The 17,951-nt window shown below is 47.1% G+C and overlaps 1 pseudogene; it reads left to right on the forward strand.

Moving 5' to 3' along the window:
• Positions 1–3,463: 3,463 nt before the first annotated feature.
• On the forward strand, positions 3,464–16,229 carry LOC141973801 (electroneutral sodium bicarbonate exchanger 1-like; annotated as a pseudogene).
• The last annotated feature ends 1,722 nt before the right edge of the window (positions 16,230–17,951 follow it).

A 17,951-nucleotide genomic window follows, 5' to 3' on the forward strand; every position in this document is an offset into this window, starting at 1 on the left:
TATTAAAAAGTCATCTTGCTTAAGGTACAAGAAAACAAGGATTTTCTTTATATATATTACAGGTTCCTCTGAGGCACAGAGATAAATGCACCGAATGACAATTTCTGTCTTTGCTAGATTCAGGTGAGTAAGATGGTTTTGTCCCTGTAAAGAAGCCCTATGAAAACAAAAACCAGTTATTGTTCATAGTGACTCATGAATGTGTGTAAAATATAGATAATCTGGCCACCGTTTGAGAAAAATAACACCAATCTGTATTGTAATTTATGAGATTGTATGTTTTTGAAAGGTCCAGAAGGAAAGATATAGTCACTTTCAGTTTTTTTAAAAGATGCAAATTTCTAGAGGCCACAAAACCACAGAGTTAGCATATTTATTTTAGCAAGTGGTGACCTAGAGACAGTGTGCTGCAACATGGTATTCCTGAAGAAGAAGAATAGATTTCCCTGAGATTTGTTAATTTGATATCCACCCAATTCCAGTGATAAAATAATGGAGGCAAATCTGTATCATTCTAAACAATATGGAAACACCTAAAGTCCAGTTCTTTGCTACATGCTGGATGCTATCACAGCAATAAAAAATAATAATTTTGTTCACTTTTTGGTCATATAAATTTTACAGAGAAGGTTTTTACCTCTTTTCCCATCAAAAGCCAAAGATATAAGGGAAAGAGAGTGGGGCAAGACAACCACCATACATTTTGGAGTTCAAAAATGTTTAGAAAACGCTGAGTTTGTTAGTCAGGAGTGAAGTGAGGGAATGGGTGGGTAGTACAGAAGTAGTGCTTAATTATGTGCACAATGGAAAGATTTTGAAGGAAAAGGGGGTTTTCCACACTTTTCTAGTTGTATTAAGAAATTCACTAAAATTCTCTTCCCTGAGAACACAGAACACTTGCAGCAGCACCAGACATGCTGGATACATTTCTTATGCTGGATACATTTTTCTTAGCCTTGTATTTGGCAACATGACCGCAAGCTGCAATCACCCTTTCAATCTGAGCAGTTACCTCATAAATCTGAAACAAAAAATTACAATGATGTGAGCTGGTCATTTAAAAAAATATTTTGACAGATCTTTTCACACTTGTCAACCTTCATAGCACTAATCCAGTGTGGATTAGGATGTGTTAAAAGTGTTCCATTTTCTTTGAGTAGCCTTTCAAGGTGTGATGGTTTGACTCTGGCTAAATGCCAGGTATCCACCAAGTCGCTCTGTCACTTCCCCCCCACCTTTTCCCTTTGTTTTCTCAACAGGGCAAAGAGGGGAAAGAAGATAAACTAACCCTTGTGGGTGAAACAAAAGCAGTTTTAATATAAGCAAAGCGAAGCAAAAGTCCGCGCGTGGAAGCAAAAGCAAACAGATTTATTCTCTACTTCCCATGGACAGGTGCTGTGGGGCCTTCTCAGGAGCAGGGCTCCCATACACGGAGTGGTTGCCTGGGAGGACCAAGGGTGACCCCACCCCCTTCCTCCTTTCTCCCAGCTTTATACTGAGCAGACGTCACATGGTCTGGAATATCCCCTTGGTCAGTTGGGGTCAGCTGTCCTGGCTGTGTCCCCTCCCAAGATCTTGCCCACCCCATCCCACTGGGGGAGGAAAAATGTCAGAAAGAGCCTTGGTGCTGTGTAAGCACTGCTCAGCAGCAGCCACAACACCAGGGTGCTACCAACACCCTGCCAGCTCCCAGCATAAAACACAGCACTGTGAGGGCTGCTATAGGGGAAATCCAAGTCCAGTTCAGCCAGACCCAGTACACAAGGCCATCACAAATGTTCCCTTTCATCCATTTATTCCCACTGGTCCTTCTTAACTAGTACTTTCTTAAATACAGTATTTATCTTTTTATTTCTTTTTTTTTTTTAACCATGTATTCTTGCGTTTTCCTCTAGAAACATTCTGCATCTTCCCTCTGTTCCATCTGGCTTGCTGGCAGCATGGTGGGAGATATACACTAAAGTACATGTGTAGGTTGAATGCCATCTCCTCCACAGGTACAGTGCAACGGGATTCAGGGGCAGCACAGTTTTGGGGTTTCAGTGTTTCACCTCCTCCCAGTTCTGCCAAAACTTGCTTTGACAAATTGCTCATATGCATGCAAATTCCCTTTCTCTGTAGTCACAACATAGGGATAATCTTCCTAAGAACCTTACAAAACTTCTAAAAAATGAAGACCTGTGGTCCCGTTAGTTTTTTGGTTCAGAGGAAATGGTTCATTCTCAGAGTGAATTCTCTGCCTGCTGCTGCTTACCCTGTATTTAAATTATTTGCTGATGAAGACAACCATGAAACTCAAGTGTAAAGACATCAGACCCCACAACCTTCTTCAGTAACCATGAGAAGGGGTTTGGTTTATAAGCCAATGGGAGTAGTTTCAAGCCTCACTGACAATTACAGAAGGGAAGTTTTCCAAATTTGAGAAACTAACTTGGAGTTTCTGTCATAGTAGCCTGGGTTTAGCACAAAGCATGGGCATGTAAGAATGTTCCCAGTAAACATGGCAGCAGAACTGTGTCATGCTGAGAAATATCAAATACATGGAAGAAAAGAACAGACAGAAAACAAAGTTTCTGAACATGAAACAAATGGCCAAAAGCATACACCATCTGAATTGGGCAGCAATATAGGGAAACATAATCAAGAGACATGGATGAAATGACTATAAAGGCAAAAGCCTTTCCTGCATTCGTTTAGTACTAGGTCAGATTAATTTGAACAATTTGAATAATAATAAAAAAAAGCCTCGCATTTGTGATGGATCAGTGTAATGGAAAATCTAAATAACTAGGATCCTGTAGAACCAGTCTCAACTTTCAAATAAACTTCTAACCCTCCCACCCACTTTCTCTGGAAAAGCACAGAACCTGCCAGGAAAAAAAGCCTGGTCTTAAAGTTCAACTACTCATTCCTTTCCTCACTTGCAGGAGTGCAGTTAGGAGTAAGAACCTTCAGATTCTGAACCAATAGTTTTCTGTCCTTAGAGAAAAGTTCTTGGCTAGTGAGAATGGTTTTAATTTTCAAGTTGGCTGTAAGAGAAATTTCAGCTGCTTAGAATCTGAAGTATACCAGCTGTTAGAACTGACATTACAGATCACAGTCCACATGCCTTTCCTGATGTCATCTATTTTGATATATTTTATCTAGTCATTATTAATGTTGGAAAGAGCTGAAAAGGTAAAGATTACTGGTTTTGCCCTTAGGAGCTGCATGCTGGAGGGCAGGGAAGGAGGATGTAGCTGGAGCTGAGACAGCACAGTCTAATCTAAACCTTCCCTGGTGCAACCTGAGGCCATTTCCTCTGGTCCTTCCTCTCCTTTGCTTTAAATCACAGAACCAGATGTTGGTGTTTGAAAGTGCCCTGCAGGAGAGGTACTGGACCTGCTGGGACTTTGGATGACCAATTTGCTGTGAAGCCAGGAGCCAGGGAGACCCATCCCACTGCAAATGGAGCTGCCAAATGATGCCAGAAGCTGCAAATGCCAACCAAGCTGTTGTGGACCAGGTAAAGCACATGAGGGCTTTTTTTCTTGGCCTGGAGAAGTTGGAGGGAAGGACCACTTGTGGCATTTAGCATGGTTCTTGGAGCTGTCCATGGGAGGATCTTGCTGGGCTGTGGGTGCTTAGGTATTGCCATGGTTTTAAATGTGTGAGATGCCCAGTAGTAGAGGGCTGCCATGTGCTTAGGCTCTGAAGGAGGCTCTGTGCCCTCCTCGGGTGGAGGAGAGGAGGGCTTGGTGCTCCCCAGCCTGTGGTGCCCTGTGGCACTGGGTGGGATGGAGAATGCCCTGGCAGGACCGTGCCAGCTGAGGCGAAGAGGTGGGTGTGGAGGAGGAGAGACTGACCCCTGCTCTGCCTTGTGACTGAAAGGCCACTAAGCCCTGCTCCCTCCTACAGTGTGCTGGCACTGCAACATGTTTCTGCACTCAATATGGTGGGGACTTAGGTGTTTTTTAGCTGCCATAGGAAACACAAGGCCAGGAGAGTTGAGATTAAGGTAGAGTGAGCCCCAAGAACAACTGTCGAAGCATCCTGTAACTGTGTAGGTGATCAGTGCCTTTGACAACTGTTTACTTTCTTGTTCAGGCCGAGATGCCTAAAGGCAATACCCTGCTGAGTCAGACATGAACCTCCATCCGGAATCTACTCAGTCTTCTTGTGGCATTGTCTCCTGGCAATCACAGCCTCACAGTTACTGCCTTGCTACCTTCCATGTCAGAGATTCCCCTTAAGCTGTGATTAACTTCTTGAGGCTTGTAAATATTCTTCTGCATTTACACAAGGACAGCTGGCTGGATTAAATGGTTTCATAATATCACAGAAAAAGAGGCATTACATTTCTTGGAACTTTGCTTTGTTTCAAAAAGCAGTGGGGAAAAAACAATTTACTCGTTTTGGATTTCATGGCCGCATCACTAATGTCAGGGTGTCCAAAATACAGGCATTTAGAAAAGAAGCCGCTCAGGCTTTGGAAGTGAGATGTAAACTAATTGGAACGTGAGGAAAAAAATTGATTCGGAACATGGGAATAAAAAGGGAGAAAGCAAACCCAGGGCTGTATGTTGAGGTGTGTGGTACCAAAAAAATCAATGTTCTCTCCTGCAATGTAGGATTACATTGCTCAGAGGAAGGCAGGGGAAACGTGGCTAAAAGGAGCCAACTTTATTTCCCTTCTTTCTCAGAAGAAAACAAGTATGAACCTGCTTGGATTAGAGAGGATTATGGGCTGTCTATTGGGGAATTAATGATTGGGACTTCATGATGATGCAGCTGGGTAAGTAATCTCCCTGTAGTTATTTGGTAGGAAACCTTTTGATAGGATCTAAAATGGTTTGGGTGTCAGTCAGTTCCTTCATTGAGTGCTGGAGTTCTTCCTTCATGGGTTAAAACAGGGGAAGGGAACGCTCCCATCAGATGGTGTGAGCTGTCTGTGCCACCACTGCCCTCCTCTCCCTGGGTCCTCACTGCAGCCCTTGTCTTTGCCTTTGCTGCAGGTCCATGTCCTCTGCAAGACACCAGCTGTGCCCAGTTACTCTGTGGGTTGAATCTGGTGAGTGCAGCACTGATGCCAGGAAAGATATTTCTGATGTGCCTGTGTCAACCCCCCAGAGGCTCTGATCCTGGTCTCCAGAAGCTGGCCAGTCGCCTGTGCTGGGGCTTTGTCTCAGAGCCTGCATCAGGGCTGTCAGGGGATACAGGCTCATAGTGCCCTGTGTCCTTCTGGCACAGCAGCAAGAGAGAGGTTAATAATGCCACATGCCTGCTGCTGCCCTTAGCTGTACGCTGGTGTATTTCTGCAGGAGGATGAGAGCTGTGTCAGCAGCATTTCCCGGGGGATGGGGGAAGGATTTTCAGCCCTGTAGAGTGGCTCCCTGCATGAACCAACAGCTCCCTCTGCCTCTGAAGAGAGCAGGGCCAGCAGCCTGCTTCGGTCAGACCCTGCTAGGATGGAGGAGGGTGGCTTGTCTGAAGTGCTGAGATGGCTGGCTTGCTTCTGTGCTAGGCTGCGTGCCATTGTGATCCCCTCTCCCACGCCCTGGGCTGTTCCACATGTGTCCTCGTGGAGTCAGAAATGCAGGCAGCCACTTGAGAGCTAAGTGTGAGCTGGGAATGATGGCTTCAAGCTGAGCTTACTGGTGATAGTTGGATATTGTGCCGGAAAACAGAGGGGAGCTCATGGGGCACAGAGAGTGTTGGCAAGGGAAGAGGGTCTTGTTGGTCCCTGAGGGAGCAGAAATGGGTATGTACAACCGCAGGAATGGAGGGGGCAGTGATATAAACTCTGTACCTCCTCTGAGTGGTGTGTATTTCAGCTTTTGGGCTTTCTTTTTAAAAGCGTGGCTCTCCCCTGGGGGAGATGGCTGATGCTTCATTTTGTGGCTGGCTTGCAAGCCTTCTTTGACCTGATAAGCTCCATCCTCAAGAAGAAGCCTGGAAGAGACTTGGTCCTCCCTCCACTTCCCTGTCTCAGCTGCACCCGTGTACGGGGCAGGGAGCTCTCTGCGAGGGGGGCGTCTGTCTGAGGACTTTTCCATCTTGAAGCATGGTGAGGCCCAGGACTGGGTCAGAAAGCAGTCTTCTCTGTCCTGCAGGGCACCCTGAACTGTATGTGTCAGCTTGCAAAGTCTGTACACCCGTACTGATTTTCATTTCAGGTCCATGGCTGTTCCAAGCGGGAAGTTTGGCAGGGATTCCTGGTGTCTGTAGGCATTGAGAGCCATGGTTGTGGCGAAGAAGCTACGGGACAGGCTGGCTGTGGCCTCCCTCTGCTCAGCTGCCAGCAGTCTGGCTGGTAGTGCCCACCCACAGTGATATCTCCCCACGGGCTGTCTGGGGATGCCGTGTATTCCTATTCCTCACAGTTCTGTTAGCTAGAAAAAGTAATAATCTGCAGTGGTCACCTTCCCTGCCATCAGAAATTAAGCAGCTTTGTCAGAAGATGTGTGTTTGCAAAACGCCAGAGCCCCCCAAGGGCTTTGTATGCAAAAGCCGAGAGAATCCCGTGCAGCTGCTTTTTGCAGGGAGCAGCGGAGCCCTTCTGCTTGATCCACAGGGTCTCTGCAGTTCCGCTTTCATGGGGCTGCGTCAGCTCTTTCCTGCTGCAGGGGAGGGTTTTGACTGGGTGTTTCAGGCCCTTCCCTCCGGGCTGGGAGCAGGTTTTGCAGGGGTTACCTAGGCTCTGCCTGTCGCGACAGGTGCTGAAGGGAGGCTGAGGAGCCTGTCTGAGGCAGGGACAGAGCTGGGGCCCTCCGGTTGCTGGGCTGCTCCAGCCTGGGTAGCTGAAGTTAGCGTCTGTAGACTGTCATGGGGTGCTCTTACCACGTGGTGACCTCTTCAGTGCAGTGATTTGGAATTTCTGCAGGGATAAACTGTGTTGCTGTGTGTGCTGGTGCAGTTGCCCTCCTGGATATATCCAGCCTGGGGTCTGGCAACAGCTGGTGGAGATTTGTTTGGAGTTGAATTAAGGGAGTTACATGTGGAACTTGGAATGTGGGAAGAGGAGCTGAGAAAAAAGAGGTTTTGGAGTCAAGGCATGTGCATAAAAAATTCCAGTGTATGTTTCTCCCTGTCCAGTATGTTTGAGCTGCCCTATCCCAGGCTTCTCCTGTACTGTGAACTCTGCTTTACTTTGGAGTGAACCTGTCCAGGAGAAAAAAACAAACCTGCCTAAACTTTATGCAGCATCTAGAAGATCTTGATGGGTCTTAATCCAGATGAGAAAATAGAGTGAGATAACTATCTCACCATGTCCGCCTGGTGTAATGGTGGCAAGTAAGCTGAGCTTTGCTGACCCGAGGCTGGTGAAAGAAAGCAGTGACTGGGAAGAGCTGCAGGTCCCATCTTCCCCTGCTGGCCTGACCTCAGAGCTCTGTGTTTCCCTCTGTCAGTTAATGCCCAGCTCATCTCTGGAGCAGCACGGGGAGCAAAAGGGGAAATGAATTGGCCCACAGGTAGCGTGTAACTGCCAGGTCCAAGTACGGAGGGAGGAGGATGAGCTGAGGTCATGCTCATGCTGAAGGCACTAGAGGGTGATGTCCTGTGTACCGGGGGTGACTTTTTATTGCATGCGTTTGTGTTTTGTTGCTCAGCCCGTAGAAGAGATCTTATGATGAGAATCAGGCATTCCCTTACAGCCCTTTCTAGTGGCACAGGGTGAGCCTTGCCCGAAGGCTGCTGTTACGCAGGGACACAGTGCACGTGCACCCCCGGGTGAGGTGCATTAATGACCTTCTCAGGTCAAGTTAAGCAGGCAGGTCTAGTTATTCAGGCAGAAACCTTTTTGTTTGAGAGGAAGTGTGGGTAAGATTAATAGATGACATGTTCTTTTCAGATAATTTATTTCACATTTTCAGTCCTGTGGCATTTGCGCAAGGCTCAGCATTGGAGGTGTCCTGGACAATTCTTACTGAAATACCAGTGATGCTTACTATGAAGCAGGAATTAATCTCCAGATATCTGATTTGAAAGTGCTCTTGTCTGCCATTTTACACAGCTTCAGTTTTCCACTGTGGTCTTGATGGCCAGACACAAGTCCTGTTTTCCTGGTTGCAGAAGCATCTTTGGCCTTGATATGAACATGAGGGATTTGAGCAAAGCTCAGAAAGGCCTGACCTCATGTTAGACCCATGCCAGCCCTTGCACAAGGGCACTGGGCATTTGCTTGGAAGGGATGGAGGGTCATGGAGGCTGTCATTGGAGAGAGGATGGGAAAGCCACAGTTGCATGACAGTCCGGGTGCCGGGTAACATGGGCAAGTCCCGGGAGGTGGTGGGGGGAGGTAGCAACATCAGCTCTGAAATAAGTGCTCAGGGACCAGCAAACTCATCTCCATACAGGAGCGTTTGTTCCTGTTGCCCATCAGGTTAACCAGTGCCATCAAGTGCTTCCAGGAGGCGCTTTCAAAGTTGCAGTTGTGACCTGAGTGTGAGACCCAGTGGCTGGGAATTTCTTGCTTTGAACACAACAATCCTGGCAATGTCCTTCCCCAGCCCCGGTGGTAAGGGGAAAAGAGAAGCCAAAGGACTTATTTCTGTTTGCCCCTGTAGTTATCCTTCAATTTTTAAGGCAGAACTGCTCTTTGTGCAGTGCCAGCAGTGTTACTTCAGGTGAGAGGGCGTTAGCTCTCAGCCCTTGGCTTTTGCAAAGAGAAAACCCGGTGTGTTTGGTGGGAAACGCCCTTGCACCAAGGGAAACTGGAGCCTCGTAGGTCTGAAGATGAAGCTTTTGCCCTTGCAGGCTCTTGAGGGCCTTTGGAGGTTGTTGGTGGCCATGTCTTGTGGCCAGGGGCCATCTAGCGAGTCCTGCAGGTATTGCGTTTGGAGACTGACACTTGCTGTGATAAAAAGTTCAGGGTCTGTTTTTTTTTTTTCCCGGTTTGGAAATCCCTCTTTGTTTGTTTTTAGAAAGCAACGACAAGAAGGAAGCAGGAGGTTTTTTTTCTGGTCTGAAACCCTCATCTCTCTCCCCCTGTAGTAGATACTTCCTGACTCATGTTGTGTACAATATAGGTGGTGTTATGAGCTGTTTTATTTGGGTATGGGAAGAAAAAGCTCTTACAAGTCCATGTTTTTAGGGCCATGCCTGGAGGAGGAGGAGGCACGCAGAAGCCTCCTGGAGTCACGTGGAGGCTGGGGTGGATGATGGGTGGGAGGATGTAAGGGAGGTCTACACACCCCATCCCAACTCATACCTTCTTCTCATTGCTAACCAGAGACATGACGAAGAAGCAGTGATTGACAGGGGAAATGTGAGCAACATTGTCAGTATTCACTATGAGAGGGAGGATTTGGAAGGTGAGTCTCTGCACTTGCCATACTTCTGAATAAAGCATCACAGTTCTTTTCACAGAGTTTATTATTATGGCTTTTTTAACAAAGGGAAAAAAGCCCCTGTGGAGGCCACGATGTAAATTTTAAATGACCCAGAGCCATTGCTTGGTTTTGCTCAGTTGTTTCAAAGCTTGGGTAAAATAAACCCCGATAAAAGGGCAGGCCTGTGATGTTCAGGGATCCAGTGAAAATCACAAAATTAAGAGAAGTTGGTGTTTCCTCCTGGGATAGCTGCACTGATTTAACCATGGTGTCTGCGTCAACCATCCCTCAATAGTGAGTGCTGCAAATGCTGCTTTTCCTCAGGCTGCTGGACCCTGTCTGTGGGCGTGCAGATGCCACTGGTGAGGCAGAGCCACTGGCATCACCCACCCCACAACCAGAAGCATTGGGAACAAGAGCAGGAGAAGGACTCTGCCCCGACAGAGGCGGGCTACCACTGTAAGTCCTGCCACGGCCTTCACTAAACTCCTCGGGGCTACGTGGGCGCTGGGATCCATGTGGCTAGCTGGAGTCACTTGCTGTTCTTCTGAGGGAAAGGGACATTATTTAGCAAGACCCCCTTTTTTCAAAGTTTTTTCAGATTTTTTTCTCTTTTAAGGCAGTTAAATGCACAATGGAATTAGGCTCACCTTCCTTAGAGGGAGCCTGGCTTTAAGAATGGAAATGTGGGGAAGGAAAGCTGCCCATCCCTATGCAGAGGTGGAATTGATGATTCTCCTTCTCTGAGGGTCTGTGCAAGCCTGGCCAGAGCCAGGGGAGAGGGCCCAGCCTAATATTTGTGGCTGAACTGGTGCTGATCCGATGCTTACTTTGCACGTGAGTGTGACGGGTTGTATTCAAGCGCATTAACGGGACAGGGCTTTGTCTTCTGCCCCCAGACACCCGGTCCCAGCAGGTGCAGTTCATCCTGGGGATCAGGGAGGATGAGCAGCACATCCCCCATGACTTGTTCACTGAGCTGGATGAGATCTGTGCGAAAGGGTGAAGATGCTGAATGGAAGGAAACAAGCAAGTTAAGTCTCTGCTGCTGTTTGCAGTAGGAGAGGAGCCCCCATGCCAACAGTGCCTGTGGCCTCTGCTTTCTGCTCTGTGGGAGGCGAGGCTTTGCAGCTGCAGGTGCTGCTGTGAGGAGCCTTCTGCTCTCAGCACCCCACAGCTCAATCCCGAGGGCTGCAGAGCTGGGGCCGTTTTCTGGCAGTGGGGCTGACAGTGCCCGATGCCTGCAGACAGCTGAAGGTTTGAGGAGGGCGTGGAAGATGGCAGCGAGTGCTGGAGTAAGCCCTACGTGGCCACGCTGTCCTTGCACAGCCTTTGAGCTGAGGACCTGCATCCTCAACGGCACAGTGCTGCTGGATGTTTGTGCCAACAGCATTGAAGAGATCACAGGTACCGTGGGTGCGGCAAGTTGCAGTTGATTGGCCAAGGAAACTCTGGCAAAGTCTGTGCTGTAGATTGCTTTTAGGTTGGTTAACTGTGTGGAGTCGGACAGAATGGCCAGACGGGGCAAGAGAATTGCATAATTTAAAATGGGAAATAATTACCTTAGCGGAGTGATGAATAAGCACTTTGATGTTTTTTAGCAAAAGAAAATTCTTGCTGTGGCTGCAAAGGCTCAACTGCATTAAAACGTCTTGCTAAACAAGGCTGAGCACGCATTAGGGTGTCCTGCGTGGCACAGACCTCCCCGGGGGCTTCAGGGGTCAGGACTTGCGGGGGTTTCTGCTCTGATGGCTTCATTTCCCTTTGCCATCCCCAGACATGATCCTGGGCCAGCAAGAACAGTCCACTAAGTTTGATGAGCACATGCGGGTAAAGGTTCAAGAAGTTCTTAGGAAGAAGCATCATCATCAAAATGAGAACAAAGGAAACAAGCTTTTTAACATTGCCCACTTCTTTGCTGATGAGAGCAAGAAGCCGACCTGCATGCCCTTGACAAGCCAGGTGAGGGTTCCTGCAGGGCTTTGGCCCCATTAGACTGTTCCTGGCAAAGGTGAAGCATCCCAGTTGCACTGTGTCTGTCTTTCTGACTGTTTTTCTTTTTCCTACCAGCCCAAACACTCACCCCTCTTCCTTATCCCACAGCTGCAGAAGCTAAAAATGGGGTGAACCAAGAGACTGGCAGAACGGGTTTAAGCAAGGTGAGACACTCGTAGCTTTCTTATACTTTTGGGGCCAGATGTGCTCTTGAACACTTGGCTGCAGAGTTCTGTGGGCTTTGTTTTGGGGGTAATTGCCTAAAAATTGCTTGTTGTGCCCAGGCAGAGCTGCACTTCCTGAAGAAAATTCCCGCCAGTGCTGAAGTGTCCAATATGCTCGTAGGAGAGCTGGATTTCCTTCAGCAGCCCATCATGGCATTTGTCTGCCTGACCCCAGCTGTCCTCCTCCCCAGCATGACGGAAGTTCCTATCTCAACAAGGTCTGAATGAGAAGCACAGAATTTTTATTTTAAAAAAAACAGCAAAACAACATCAGATTGTGTGCATCAGTTTGGTGTCCCAAGGGAACGAAGCAAGTGGGAGCAAGCATGTTTCTACCCTGCACATATCCTCACCATTGTTTCTCCCTTTCCTGCTATATCTTTTAAGATCACTGGCCAATTTTAATGAAAGTTGGCCCAAAAGTTAGATTTGGGATCGGTTTTGTTGAATTTCAAATTCACCACAGAGTTGGTGAGCCTATGAGTCTCCTCTCGAGCTGTGCTCTGGGCTGGGAGCTCCCGGCAGTTTCCTTGGGTGCCCTTTGAGCAAGGGCACGTTTGTCTCTCTCATGTTGGTTTTGCTTAGGTTTCTGTTTGTTTTGCTTGGACCAGAAGGAAAAGGCCATCAGTACCATGAGATCGGCAGGTCCATCACTACTCTCGTGATGGATGAGGTGCAATAAGAGAGATCTCTGGGTCATTTTTGGCTTTCTTCCCCTCTCCCTGTCTCTAGTAGTGAGGAAGAGGATTTGCTGTCCCAGCTGCCCGCAGTGCTCCAAAGAGCCCACCCCTCGTTCTCACGCCAAAGCAAATATGTGCATTTGCTGGAGGCTGAAATCCCACCCTGGGTGCATCCTGCACCTCATCCTTCTCCCTGGAGTGCCCAGCATGCTGACCCCAGTGCTGGCATCATGAGGGACAGGAAAACTTGCCTTGCTCTCGAAGGAAAATGCTGTGGTGTGCCGTGGGGGATGGGGCCTCTTGCAGATGAGTGCAGATATCTGGATGCACAGTTTTTTCCTTTTGAGGGAATATTTCCTGCCATTTGCAGCAGGAAATGTGGGGAAAATGATCCTGCATTTAGCTAAGAGCTTATTGCGCTACTGAGGCCATCTGAGATGGGTTGTCCTCTCACCAGGTTGTCTCCTGTCGGCAGGTGTTCCACAACATGGCCTATAAAGCCCAGAACCAGGCTGACCTCGTGGCTGGCGTTGAGGAGTTCCTGGATCAGGTTACAGTCTTGCCGCCAAGAGAGTGGGATCCATCGATCTCAACTGAGCCCCCCAAAAAGTCCCTTCGCAGGCGAGTGCTGCGGCACAGGGAGGTGTGAGGGGGCTGGGCAGGATGGCAGCCTGGCTGGGGATGCTGCTCAGGGGCCCAAATTCCCAGGGTCTGGTTTGACACAGTCACATTCCCAGAGCAGAACAAGGCAAGCCAGGGCTTGCAAATCCATACCTTTATCCTACTTCCATTTCAACAGCAAAAAAGGAAGATGCTAGGAGCTCCCAATGACAGTGCTTCTCACAACCAGCCAGAGAAACAGAGTGGTCCTGAACTGGATTGAACAGGAAGGTGTGAGCTTTAACAGTTTGAGGTTTTTTCTGTTTGTCTCTCAAATCTGAGCAGGCACCTTCCCTTCTAGCAGGTTCCTGGGGTTAGTTGGTTGAGTGAAGGGGCTCCACATTACCAGCTTGGTTACCTGGGCTGGGTAGGTTGGAGATCTGGGCAGCTGGGCTCAGCCACAGCATCACTGCACACAGGTTTTCCTGATTTGGGGTAGGAGCAGATGTGTAAGTGCCTCGAGGTAGAGCTCTGCTGCTTCCCAAAGCAAGGAACTGTTGCAGTAAAAGGGGAGAGCTCTCAGGTTGGGTCCTTTTTCTTTTGGTTGGAGGGGTGTGTTTGTGGGCCTGTTTCCACTGGGTATGAAATGGGAGGAGATGAGTGCTGCTGTGGAGCAGCGCTTGTGAGGGCCCTTCTGCAGCAGAGCAAACTCCATGTGTTCTTCCACGAGAACAGTCTATTTTTATTGTCTGTTCCTCCAGGCTCTTCGGAGGTTTGATCTGGCGTGCGAAGTGGAAAGCCCCCTGGTTCTGGAGCGACTTTTGGGATGGTCTGAGGCTGCAGTGTCTGACATTCTTCCTCTAGTGTACCTGCATGTCCCCTGTCATCACCTTTGGGGGGCTGCTGGGGGAGGTGACCGATGACCACATTGTGAGCACCTGTCTCTGTTAGGTGGCATGGGGAAGGGTAACACTTGTGCGAAAGTCCTTGCTACAGTGAATTTGCACTGGTTTTGTTTTCTTCCCTCATAATTTATTTCCTGACTGCTGCCTCTCCTCCCTGGACAGAGTGCCATGGTGTTACTGCTGGGTGCATCAATGACCGGTGTGGTGTATTCCCTCCTTGCCGACTAACCTCTCACCATTCTTGGCAGCACCAGAGATGTCCTTGTCTTGGAGCAGATCCTCTAAAAATAGTTCAAGTAAGGCTGCCTGCTACGGCTGGGTGCTGCCAGAGCCTTCAGAAGGAAGTGATGGAGAAAAGATGTTTTTATTCTATTTTTGTCTCAGTAGAGATGGACACAACAACTTTTTTTCAGCAGAATAGCCATCTTTATTGCTCCCCCCATCTCTTATATACTTTATCCTTTTATCCGTCCACCATTCTCATTGGTTACATGGCTGTTTGTCTATTACTTTATTGGCTACTTTTCTTAAAATCCCCCACTGTTCGGGTATCTGACATTTTTCTTCTTTCTCCTTATCTCCAGTTCCTTTCTCAGGCTGACACAGCACTCCTCCGAGACTTTACCAGCTGCTCAGGGGTACGTAACAAGCTGGTCAAGGTCAAACTTTTCTCCCTGTCAGGCATTCGGCAGGCCCGCTGCCTCCCCCAACAATTCCCCCTTTTTGTATTTGTGCTAAGAATATTGCATTGGCAGTCTTCTGCAGGGCCCTTTGCAGGAGACTGATGAGACATGGCAACATTAAAAGCACAGTTATTATGATCAGGAAAACTACCCCTACATTTTTGACCAGAGATATCAACCATCCAGACAGCCCTCAACCTTTAAACATCCTTGTCAGCCAATCTAAGCCATCATCTTTTAAATGCTTAACCCCATCTTTTAACTGTTGTATGCTCTCATGGATCAATTCAGAATGATCCGGAGTTGCTGCGGAACTCTGGTTGCAGCGAGGATTTAGAGTACCTTTCCTTGTTAAGTTGGAAATCCTACGCGATGCGTCCATCCATAGGTGAGGCATCCAACATCGCTGCAAGCAGGTCCAGCCTCTAAATCAACAGGCCAAAATAACTGGCAATTTTCTTTGAGCGGAAACATCTGATTTCATTCTCCTGTTGGGTTCCACTCAGAGACTGGCCATCACTCAAGGGGGAAAACCAAGGGAGTTCCTAATAAGGTTAGAGTTGAGTTCTTAATTCTTGATATTGCTAAACAAAATAATTGTTCATTTTGTAATTTTTATTTTTTAATTGTAATTTTTACACACATTCTTAAAGCATTTAATCCTTATTAATAACTACCATTAAGGAGTTGCAATTACTGTTAGCATTTCTCTTAAAAGAGTTGGCAACCATAGTGTGATTAGGAGCAGAGATAGTGTATTTTGTCCTGTTGCAGTAGCAAGCGTTACCCAGACATTCTGCTTAAATGATCAGTTAAAAAGACCGCAAGCTGTCGGCACAGCGGCATCCACAGCACCCACAGCCAGCTCCTGAGTGTCCAACAAAAGCTGCCTCTCATGCCTCAGGTATGGTCGCACACACCCTGCTGGTAACCACCAGGGACTGTGACCTGTGGAAACACAAGCATAACCTCTTCCCCAAGTTAATAACTCACACGGTCCACTACACTGGCCAGTAACTAAATCTTTAACATGTACTTTGATGCCCTTTTGCAAATTCTGTTTTGAAAAAAGAGAAGTGTTGGAGAACGGCTTGCAGAGAGCAAGGCCACGGGTCTCTGCAGGAGCTGATTGCAGCCATCTGAGGTAAACAAAGGAAAAAACCCAGGGTTCAGTTATGCCAAACAACAGACTGTTATGTTAACAAAGAGAGAAACGGAGGTACACAATGGCCTTGATGGTAAAAACAACCTTGGGAAAGGAGGCAGGCCAGAAGAGGGAAGCTGTTGTGACATGTCTGAGATGCCACAGGGGGCTGGGATATTAATGTAGCTTTTTACATGTATCCAATAGATTTGTGAGTAGTATGCATGATTATTGTAGAGTGCTTATATAAGGTGTGATTTCTTTCAATAAAGTTGAAGCTTGCTCTATCATTCACATTGAATCGGCTGCTTGGTTCCTCCGCCCACCGCAGAGAAGTGTTGAAAAAGAGGTGGCAAAGAAGAATTATCCCCATAATGGAGAAAGTTAAGAACATAAACTGCTTTATCTAAACATGTTTGTGGTGGTTCCCCAGTCATTCCCCGTTTTTGTTTTTGCAGCTGTTGCTTCAACGTACCATGTGCACGCTCAACAACTGCTTGTCCTGTTGGGGAATGAGGAATACCTGTAACATGAGTAATACCCCACAGATTAAAAAATGTTTGATCTTTCTTTGAAACATATGCTGGGCCATTGTCCATTTTAATTTGTGGTACCCCAGGCATAGTAAAAACCTTCTACAAATGTCAAATCACATCTTTTCTTGCTTTTCCATTATGTGCTGTTGTTACCAAAGCATGAGAATAAATATCAATAGAAACATGAACATATTTCTGTTGGCCAAACTTATTTACATGAGTAACATCAGTTTGCCAGATCTGTAAGGCCTGCATACCTCTGGGATTAGTACTAAAAAACACTGGAGTGTGACTTCCTTGATAATCAGTGCAAGCAGCTACAATAGAGTGAGTTTCAGTATGGGGCAAGCTAAACTGGTGTCATAGGGCTCGAAAACTTTGATGAAAAGAAAATTGATGTGATAATACAGCTTCTTTCGTCATGTTAGGAACAGTACTCAGGGCCATAGCAGAAACAAGAGCATCCGCTCTGGCATTACCTTCCATATAAAACCGTGGTAAAGTAGTATGACTACGAATGTGCATGATAAAATAAGGTTCTGTTTGTAGCTGAATACTTTTCCAGAGTTCCATTTGTTGTTTTTATACCATACTACTGCTGCTTTACCTGTTTTTCCTGAGCCATCTGTAAAGACAGTGGGGCCTTTTACAGGTTCTGGCTGGCTTAAATTTTTCTGACCAAATGATACTTCTTGAGCAAATTTCAGTAGCAGGTGCGATGGTAGATGATACAACATCTGTCCTGGAAAACCTGCCATGGCTGCTTGTAGCTCATAATTATATGCCAGACACCAGTCAAAATACCAATTTTGAACAGGTAAAACAATCGTAGCTGTATCAACGCCCTGTTAGTTCTAAACATCGTTTTCTGGCTTTTATGGTTACATCAGCAATAAGTTCAAACAGTCCAGGAGCTGTTTTTCATGGCCGGAATGATAAACTCATCCGTTCTAAAATATGTAATGGGTCATCCCACTCAGGATTCCACTGCACTAAAGCACCTAATGGCACAGTCAATATTGGTAAAGGTGTACATACAGCTGGAGCTGCTTTCAAGCATCTCAGCTACCTAATGCTGTCTCCTCTGTGCTAGAACTTGAGGCTGTTCAAGAAGGACTTGAGCTCAGGTCAGTGCATCTTGTATCAGTTCAAAGAGCAGTGTAAGACCTTTGGTTCTTTCTCTCATGACTCTTCCCGGGAAGGAAATGGGTATCTCTTAGTGAAGTGCAGGTCTTGCATTAAGAAAGGGAAAGTATGTGGCCAATTTTCAGCTAAGGGCGTGTTTTATCTCTGAGATACTTTGCTGCTCCTTTTAAGCAGGAAAATTGGGGAACTGTCAAGCCCTTGCACCCAAGCATCATTTCCTGATAAGGTGAGTTTTCACCTCCCCAGGCAGTTCAGGTTAGTAATAGCTCTCTTAGGTCGAGTAAACACAACACGGGCACAATTACATGATACAGATGGTTCTTCAGAGGCAGTAAGCTGTTGGCTACTACAAGTGGCAGGATAGAGAAATAATGCAGCAGTTCCTATTATCTGTAATAGGAGGATCTTTATTTTTAGGTTTGATAGCTTTAATTTTTTTAATCAAAATAGCAAAAGGTAACATCCCTAGCGAGCTGGTGCTATTCCTGTTTTGCAGTGATTGAAATGCAAAGCACTGAATACGAAGGATGGGGGCATTACACCCAGATACACACTGGCCTTCTGAGGAGGACGAGACAAATGAAGTAATGTCTGTCAGTGTTGATAGGTACTACTTACCCTTGCTTCTGCCATTTGCTCCTACCCCCATGTGTGTGTGGATGTGATCCTGATGCCATTCAGCCTGAGGAAGGTGGGAGTTTGGGTGGGATTGTTAATCTGCTTGGGG

The sequence above is a fragment of the Athene noctua genome, chromosome Z (assembly GCF_965140245.1).
Source record: "Athene noctua chromosome Z, bAthNoc1.hap1.1, whole genome shotgun sequence".
In the NCBI taxonomy this organism is placed as follows: domain Eukaryota; kingdom Metazoa; phylum Chordata; class Aves; order Strigiformes; family Strigidae; genus Athene; species Athene noctua.